This window comes from Poecilia formosa, unplaced genomic scaffold, assembly GCF_000485575.1.
Source record: "Poecilia formosa unplaced genomic scaffold, Poecilia_formosa-5.1.2 Scaffold491, whole genome shotgun sequence".
Taxonomy (NCBI): Eukaryota; Metazoa; Chordata; class Actinopteri; order Cyprinodontiformes; family Poeciliidae; genus Poecilia; species Poecilia formosa.
The window spans coordinates 134,038-144,424 of NW_006800430.1; positions in this window are offsets into that span (position 1 = coordinate 134,038).

Below are 10,387 nucleotides of genomic sequence, written 5' to 3' on the forward strand. Positions count from 1 at the left end.
TATATATATATATATATATATAAGCAATAAAAGTATTGGATAACTGAATATTATGAATATTAATCTCTGTATATCCAAACTCGATTTACCCCGAATGACAAGACCTGCGGCTCCACTGTGAACTGTGAGTTTGTGCTAAATCTGTCGCAATAAGCAATTAATTTGTTAGCATAATGAATTAAAATTCAATAATTTTGATGATAAATATTTTTTGAAAGGCAATGTTATTTAGAGAGACATCATAATCCATTTTTATTTATATTGTCAGTTGTTTGTGTTTTTATTATTATTATTATTATTATTATCTTGTTTCTATATATTATTTTTGGTTGTTGTGTTTTACTTTGGATATTTAAAATGTCTTCCAGTTCCAGTATGGAGTGTTCTGTATAAAATTAAAGTTCATTATTCTTTGAAAGGTCATAATCATTATATTTGTTGAAAATTGTATGAAAACGACAATATTATCGTTTATCGCAATAATTTCTGGGACAATTTGTCGTTTAGCAAAATGTGCTGTCATTGACTGTTGCACCACACACAACAAAGAAGTTGTTAGTTTCAATTTTTGTTTTTGATTTTCAATTTCAGTGATCATGTGTGATGTTATGGACAGATTGTGGAGAGGTATGTATTTATCCGCTCCTGTTTTTCATTGTGTTCACAGTTTTATTTGTTAATATTATAAAAAAAAAAAAAATAGCTTATTGGCTCTGGTAAGTTGGTCCAATACTTTTGCACCATGGTTATCAAGAGTAGATGAAATTTACACTATGTACAGTAAGCTTCCTAATAGTTATTAGTAACAAGAATTGTTGGGATTGTCATATTTCAAAGACATCCTAACTAAATGCACAATTCTGATCTGAATTCTTAGCCTGAGGAAGAAAATTTATGAAGGTGTTCTTGCGTCACACTTCTAGATCGTAATCAAGTTGCAAGTATTAAACAGTATTTAAAATTTAAACTGAAACTGCTCATCAGCTGAAACAAAGTTTAAGACCAAAGCCCAAAATGACCCAAAACTAAAGTAAAGGTGTAACATAGCAGTCAGTTATGATTAGCTCCACTCCTCTTAATGACTTAAAATCAGAAGAACATCTAAGATGGTCCAAAGGACGAATGTTACTCTCCTACAGTCCTTGGTGTTATTTTCAATCTGTCAGTGGAACTAATATTTTTATTTTTATCAATATTAAGAAATTATTTACTCAAAGCAAGCTCCTATTGTCTTGCTAAAAAAAAGACCTGTAAGTTAGTTCAACCATACAAAGATATTTGCACAAGAAACTGGACTAAAAATACTTGGTAAGATTTTGTGTTTTTGCAGTGTATCTCAATAAAATCTTTATGAAAGTTCTGGAAATTTTTCCAAATTTCCAAATTTAACAAAGTAAAATGTTACATTATCTTATTAGCTAACATAGTAAAATGTTAGCATGACTCCATGTTTCCTAACAGCAATGCTTTCCAAGATTTCTTGAAATGCTTTCAGGTTCAGGTCAAATTACAAAGAAATTGTATTTTACCTAATCTAAAACGTTTAACCCGAGCTGTGATTCATTTATTACAATTTTTCACCTTTAGAGATGAGTGAAAATCACTTTTGGTGTAAAAAAATCTGCTCATCTGCATTATCTTATTAGCTTCTGTTCATGTTTTATTCATTTATTTCAGATTTTTATCAAGTAAACACAGTTAAGATCAGTGTGGTCACTTCTGGACAAACCTTTGGAGCTCATGATGAGCTGCTGAACCAACTGGGGAGGAAGTTAGAACTGCTTCAGACGGACCGGGACAGAAGCAGCGTCACCATGCTATTCTGTCCAATCACCTCTCGTGTCGGGTCTGATGTGGAAGCAGCCATGAGCAATCTGTCAGGTAAAATGTAAAAGAACTACGAACTTCCTGTGTAACTTTTTCTTTTCAGAGTAACATGTTTTTCTGCTACTTTTAAGCACAGAAAACTCTAACTTAGCCTTTTTTATTGTCATCACACAAAGACACAACAGTGAATTTGGCAACAAAGTGTCGTAGCTTGGTTACCGGAGTCCGGGCTTCCCCAAGTGTATTATAAGCCTGGCGGGCCACCAGGCTTTACTTGTGCTCCCACCAGGCTTAGCATTGCTTATTTATTTAAGTTTTTTTTCTTGTTTTTTTTTTTAAAATGTATGCATTTCTTAAGACTTTATAGTTGTTGTTCAGATATTAATCTTTCAATAACACATCATTATCAAGTAATATTTTCAAATTTCTTGTCAACTTAAACATTTTTTAACTCAAAAACATGATGGGCCGTTGCATGAATGACTCCCCAACCACCGGACTTAGCAAGTTTTCGGGGGGAAACTTTACACAGAAAAAAAATACCAAAAATGTATGTTTGACTATAAATACATATACATATATACAAGTGTTACTGGTGAAGGTAAAAAAGAAAGAAAGAAATATATTAAAAAAGAGAAAGTCCAGAAAAAATATTATACAAATAATAATATATCACTAAATATATATCAGAAACACCAATTAATACAACATTGGACTGTTAAGACAGTCAGCAAAAATATTGACCTTTCAGATAGTTTTCTGACTGGTTCTGCTACTTTTATTCATCACCTGTTCTGTTTCTGTTTCTTCTTCTATGAACAGGAGATCAAAACGTGATCCTGGTCCTGATGCACCACACCAGAGATCCCAGCTACTCCACGGCTGGGACGGACTGGGCAGACGTCTATCCCAATGTCATCTCCAGCGTTCATGTTCTCTTCCATGAGAGCGTGCCAGGACTACTGACCTGTTCTCAAAACAACATGGCGGTGGATCAGATGCTGAGAAAGTTGAGTTGCTGGAGAGAAAGTTCTTCATTGGATGTGACGGCGGTGGTATTAATCTCCATAGGAAACTTGATCAGACATCATGAGCTTTTTATGGGCGTTTGTTGTCATTTCCTTATTCTAACATAAAATACATTCTAGATCAATTTGTACTGACACACATCAACATCGGTTTAATTTTCCACTTCATGTGAACAAACACATTTTTTATCTCGGTGCTGTACTAGTGCCACATTTCATTTACCATAGAAGTCAAAAGTCAAAACTGTAAATGGGGTCACACTTGAGTTGACGTAGTTGGAGAAGTTGCGTTTGCAACATGGTGACAGCTAAACAAGCCATTGTGAGCATGACTTCTTAAAAACATTGTTTAAGCCAACAGTTTAGCATTACAGGAGTTGCATATAATATTGATTTTTAGATGCACTCTTACTCTATTGTCTTGTAGAATAAGCATCTCTTCATTACAGTTTACTACTGTTAATTTGAGGAGCGGCCATATTTGATCTCAAAGTCGCCGTTTGAAAAATCTTGTGACTTTCTGAGAGGAAAGTCTGAATTCGGGGGTGGATGGGATTCCAGCTGATTTTTCTGATTCAGATTGCAGAATATTCGAGTTTCGACTGAAACGCTGCACTCAGCCATGGTGAGTGAATTTTTCTAACTTAAGCGAGTGAAAACTAAAAATAGATGCTGAAATCATACGAATGGTAAGATTTTATTGGTAAATTATTATCTCAAAATGTTGTATTCAGTTGCCATTAATGTTGGTTCTTATCCCAATTTGGGCCAGTTGATTATTATAAAATATGACGAAGTTAAGGTAACTCCCTCGGGTAGATATTTATTTTAACCATATAATATATTTTCTATAAAGTAGACAAAAGCCCCTTTGAAATCACAGTTCTATAGTAAATGTGAAACTCAAACCCCCATTAAGAATCAATTACTCCTTTTATATCATACAAGTCAACATATTATGGGATGTGTGTACTTTCAGAGCATGCAGCTCTTTGTATTTTCACAATAAATTTGCTAAATGGAAATACAGCAATTTCTAAAAAACTCATATTTTTTGCTAAAAAGTTTTGGCGATAGGCTGAGGTGGGTTTTTTCTGGCCGTATTGAAATTGCTTTAATTCTCAAAACTGCAGTGGAGACATGATGAACAGCCGGATGTTGCCAATGGAGCAAACAACAACGCAGAAGTCAACAGGAAGTGGTAGGGGCGTGTTTTATAATAACTTACCTCGTAAACAAACATATTCACAATTGCAGTTTTTTCTTATTTAATGGAAACACCGTAATTGCGGCTGCACAGTGGCAGTTCTGGGTTCGATTCCTGGCCCGGGTCTTTCTGCATGGAGTTTGCATGTTCTCCCTGTGCATGTGTGGGTTTTCTCTGGGTACTCCGGTTTCCTCCCACAGTCCAAAAACATGACTATCAGGTTAATTGGCCTCTCCAAATTGCCCCTAGGTGTGAGTGTATGCATGGTTGTTCGTCTCTGTGTTGCCCTGCGACAGACTGGCGACCTGTCCAGGGTGACCCTGCCTCTCGCCCGGAACGAGAGCTGGAGAGGCACCAGCACCTCCTGACCCCACAGAGGGTCAAGGGTGTAAAGAAAATGGATGGATGGACCAAATTGTTGCACATCGAAGCCACGGCTGTTAAAAAGCATTGAGCAATTCAAGTATAAGCAAGGCAAGGTTCTCCATCATATGTAAGTACACTGTTGCCACATAACAGAGTTAATATTTTCAGACAGCAGAAACATGTTGATTCATTCAACCTTTATTTAAATAAGAATTAGTTCTTATTTACAACAACAAGCAGGAAAGGGAAGCAAACTACACACACTCAGCTTCACAGTCAACAATCACATACATTTAAAACCTTATTTATGCCTCAAGCAATAACTAGAACATAAAATAACACTAAACATTAAACCTTTTACAGAAAGGTTCGGTAATAGTCTTAAACATGAAACACTAAACATTCTCATATTTGGACTGTGACACCCTTAATACAAGTTAGCATAAAATTTACCAGTAACATGTGCAGGTATCTGACTGATTTCTTTACAATGTCTTCAAAATGACCTGGTGGAATCGAAGTACACAAAAATTTTACTTTTATTTACATTTGCACCTGAAATCGATCACACTACTGCAGAAAAGGGACACGCCAAAGGCAGCTTTGAAAACTACTGCACAGCTCACTGTGATAGGAGCTTAGAAAAGTATCAGTTTAAAGGTAAACACCATCACCAGCTGTGGATCGTTTCAAAAGCAGGAAGTGGTAGAAGGGGGTGACTCCTAGGATTGTTTAAGGTCCAATTATAAAGTTTTGACCTGTGGAAACCATTTAAACTATTGTAAATAAGTGTTTTTCCCCGGGTTTAAAATCACCTCTGTATGTTTTTTGGCATGTGAAATTTTTTTAGTTAGTATTTATTTTGAGGCCATTTCTCGAACAGATGAACTTAACATCACCTGTGAGACCAAATGCATAATTAATTGAAATTATATCTCTATGAATAATCTTTGGAGTTGTGAGAAGCTAAACTAACGAAAGAACAGATTGTCACATATTTTGTTCTTATTGAGTTTTGTTTTGTTTGTTTTGGCTGTTCATATTCTTGCAAGACTGAATAAAGATCTATTTGAGTGAAAATCAGCAATCTCTGTTTGGTAACTAAGAGTCACAGTTACTTAGGAGATGCTTCTTTTTTCCTTTTTATTTAATTTTCTTCATTTTTGACGGGTGTGATCTACGGCTGTATGGATCAATAACAGATCCTGCTGTGCTAAACTGCTTCTGCTTTACAGTCTGTTGAAACTTCAGCCCCAGCTCAGCCAATTAAAGGACCAACCGGTGGGGCTGATTCCTTAATAATTAAATGTCTGTCTTCAAACAATCACCTGCTCAATTTTAAATTTTAATGTTAAAATCAAATGTATGTAGAGAGAAAGTTTGAAGTAAACTACAAAGCATTTTATTGGAATGATTTGCGAAGTGGAAGTAAATGTTGACCGTTTTTTTCTTTATTATTAAAAGTGTTTTGTGAGTTTGTAATCAGCCCCTTTTACACTGAGAAACCTTAATAAAATTAACTGCAACCAGAAGCTTATAATTTATAGGGATGCACCGATTCACTGTTTTCACTCCAGGTAGATATCTCGGGTTTCGTATCAACCGATACTGATCCGAAACAAAAGAAGCACTGAATCAACTTGAAAAGTTTATTTGTTTAGTACACAAATCTAAATGTACTGAATTACAAATGTATTTGATAACTCTATACCAACACAACACGCTAACATAAATAGCTTCACAAGCCTGGTCAAACATGGAAACAACTTTAATTTTGTTCTGGCCTCATGAATCGGGCACATTTCTGTATCGGTCCCGATATTTTAAATATCGGGACCGATACAGATATTAATATGGGATCGGTGCATCTCTTCATAATTTAGTTAATCTATCTGTTTTGAGAACATAAGTAAAGAAGCAGCTACACTGGAGAGGAACAAAAGAATAAAAAATAGTTTTTTTCTCCTTTCATTTAACAATTGTTGATAGATCAATAATGTTTTTTGTTGATCTATCACAAAAAAATCTCAATAAAATTAATTGATGTTTTAATGTGACACAGTTCCAGGGGTCTGAATACTTTTACGAGGCAAATGATTTGAGACATAGCATAAAACCTGCTGTCAAACCAAACCACAACCCAGGATATCTTTGATTAACAGTCAAATAATATATTTTGTATTTTAGAACAACTTTTCAGGAAGATAAATCAGCCTCTCTTGACGACTCAGCTCAACTCATTTCAACTAGTTCTCTTTCACAATTTGGACTTTTAATGTTTTAGGAGAACTTTAAAAAAAATCAATATAGTTTAGCAGCATTAATATGATTCCAGAGCCTCTCAGTTGTATTAACTTTCCTCCGCTGGCGTCCATGATCATTAGGGTTAACGGGTTTTTGATGACGCGTCTGGTTTATTTTTAGCTCGTCTTCCTGACGTGTTCTTCGCCAGACGAGGCGCTTCTTCATTGCGGGCTAATTGACAGGAAAGTCGCTCTCCCGCACACATTGCTCTGATCCCACGACGTCGCAAACAAGGTGGAAATGTCACCGCGCCAAAATAGTTTAATATTTTACCCATTATCGTTCAACATTCGTCATTCTTACCGCTCGGTGGGAGGCGTTATCGGGCCGTGCGGCGGTACAGGTCGTTAAGCTCGGCGGTGCGTCGCCGCGTCTTTCCGCCTCTCGGCTCAGATGGAACGTCTTCCTTCATGTTCATTTCGAAGTGAAAACAGAGGACTGAGATTCATGGCATGAAGAGGAGCGGCGGGATAAAACACACTGCGGGGAAATGAGCCGTGGCAGATATGTGGTTTGAAGCGATTCATAGAGTGAATGAATGAGAAGAGTCGAACCTGGAGAAGACAGAGTTCTCACTCTGCTGATGTGTTCACACCGCTTGAACCTTTTCACATTTTGTCACATAAGCAAAATCTAACCGCGAGTGAAACGCCAATAAGAATATGTGGCTGTCAAGGCATTTTTGAAAAGAAAATTCAAAAGTGTGGTAGGAATATTCAGTCCTTTTCACTCTGATACCATTGATTGACTTCTGAAGCCAGACTTGTAAAAAAAAAACAAAAACAAAAAAAAACATGGCAAGACACGTCTTCTCAAGAAGGAACTGAAATACTAAAATCAAAGCTTTCAACTCAGGGAACAGAAAGCTAGGGTGCATTCACACCAGCTTTATTTGGTCTGCTTTAATCAAACTCTAGTCCGTTCGCCTAGAAAGTTCAGTTCATTTACGGAGGTGTGAATGCCTAATCAAATGGATGCGGATCAAGAAAGTGAATTCTGGCTCACCTAAAAGCTTAGGTCTTGGTTTGGCTAAAGTGAACTTTAATGTGATACGAATGCTTATGTGAATCACTCCAAAAGCAGGAAGTGGACCATAGCACAGGGCATTCTGGGTAAATACAACCAAGACAAATACACTAGATGGAGAAATGGTTTGTGGTCTTACCAAAGACAAAAGAGAAATCCTACAACCGCTAAAGTCTGACACTACTCCACATTTGTTTACATGTCATGAAGAAGGAGGATATTATGTCTCCTTAGTGTCACTTCCTTCAGTGGTTCTTGGTGCAGCGCCACCACAGGTGACAGGGTGAACAGGCTTTTTAAAGGTTTTGGATCGTTTGACACAGAAAAGCGTGAAAGAGAACCAGGCCAGCTGAAAATGGAACAAACGTTGCAGTTTTGGTCCCCAATGGAACCGAGTCCACCGGACCATCAGGTGTGAAAACACCCTTATAGAACCAAAAGAAATTACAATACACAATTCAAAACTGACAAACCAATACCAGTGGCTCAAAACATGAAAACCTCCATCAAACTTTGACTAAGTTTTGGCATATTAGATACACAAACAAGCTCTGTCCACAAAGCTCAGCACAACAATGGCTGACCCTTCTTCATCCATCTGACCTCCTCATTGGCTGCTGCTGTGTGGTGCTGTCCATATGTCCCCTCTGGACAGGTAAACATTGAATGTCCTTATTAGGAGTCCACCAGTAGAGGGAGGCAGCCAATCAGCAACAGGATCTGCATTGACAGGATCCATCTTCAAGTACAGAAACAAAAGAAAATCCACAAGGGAATGGCGGTTCAGGCCGCAGGCGAAACAATCCCCGGTGGACACACAACCTGTTTGAATCTACAGTTACATCTCCATGGAAACGAGTTTGCTGTGGTCCAATTCTCCACAAAGGAGTTCGTGGGAATGATAATATTCACAATATTCTGAGATGGTTGTCCTCACCGTTCACCTCCTGCTTGTCAAAAAACATATTTTTAAATTGTTTAATAATTTTTAATCGTAAACAAGACAACAATAGTAAGAAATGATTTACTTAAGATCTTATATCTTGCTGAAAACTTACTTGAAAGTGAGCTTTGTTGTACTTAGATTTTAGTACTAGAAACTAGACCAAAATGAATGTTGGTCTCAATTTTAACTTCTTGCAGTGTATCTCCTGTCTTTTCTGCTTGCGTTAGTATTTTCTACCCTCTCTTTCTATCTCTATCTATCTATCTATCTCTCTCTCTCTCTCTCTCTCTCTCTCTCTCTCTCTCTGTTTTTATTAGATGTGTTGCTGTAAGTTTAATAGCCAGTGTTTGGCCGGGCCGGATTATACAGGCCTTATTCTTCCGGACATCACTCAGGCGACACGGAGACAAAGCTGTGGATAAAAACGGGGAGAAGGATGCTGGATTCATATAATCTGGTGGTAAAACCGCAGACTGAGCTCAGCAGGGGGCGAGAGGAGGAGGAAATGCTCAGTTTTTCTGTCTGAATGGGACAAAAACCCAGCAGGATTCTGAGGCGATAAGTAACCACTTCAATCGGAGTTTTTATTACACAGTGAATGATTCCCCCTGTTTTTTCCCCCCATCCAACTCCAGATGAATCATTAAAAAGACGGGAAGAAAACAGAGAGAGGATTGCTTTAAAATCAGCAGTTTACCAGATTATTTGATGTTTTATTGAGCTTAATGCATAAAGAGATATTTTGGGGGGCAGAAATACTTTATCATCATTGTTTTTTTTTCTTTGATTTTTGGGATTAAAGTTAGGTTTTATGTTGAGGAGCGAACAAATGCTTAAATCACAGCAGAGCTGCATTAAAATTACTAAAATTTAACCTTTTATTTAATCAATTTACATCAAACTACATAATGTAGTGTAAATTCTTGTACCTCTAATTTTTACATCTCAAAGCTCAAAGTGCTTCACTTGATAATCTAAAAAGTTTACATAGCCATGTTTAGCGGATGTAGAAAGAAACTGTACTTTGGCTAGGCCTTTAACAAAGCTTTTTGGGAAGGGCCCAACAGAGTTGGCCCGATGCTCTTAGAGCCACATGGAAACATTTATACCTGGTTTTATTTATGTCTCTTACTCACAATTATTCAGTTTTCAGGTTTACAGTGTTCTGTACTCACATGTTTGCATGTGGGAGTGAGTTTGTGGGAGATTAGGAGTAGAGAATAGTTTTTATTTTGACTTTTTTTTGCAAAACATACGAGTGTCCTCCTCCACCTCCTCTGCCTCCCTCTCATTATTATTCTTTATTCTTTGTCCAAGAATGACCAAACTTGGGCTTTGTGAAGAGGACGTTTGCTCTGGGGAATCATGTGGTGACAAAGAAAAGTTCTGATATGTGATGCTTAATAATCTCAAATAAAACGACTTTAAAACTTAAATCCATTCCTCTGAGTTCTTCTGAATAAAAGGTGTGCATCTCATTACATCTGGCATAAATCTAACATAATGTAGAAATTCAAATATTCACTTGATTAACACTCACTTGATCAAAAGCACAATAGACGGTCTGATATTGATTGGCTGGAAAAAAAAAGGATTTGAAGTGGCCTGCTGTTATAATAGCTAAATTAGTTAACTTTGGAAAAAGTTTGGCTCTCTCTTCCTCTGGATCCCAGGTCCTCTCGG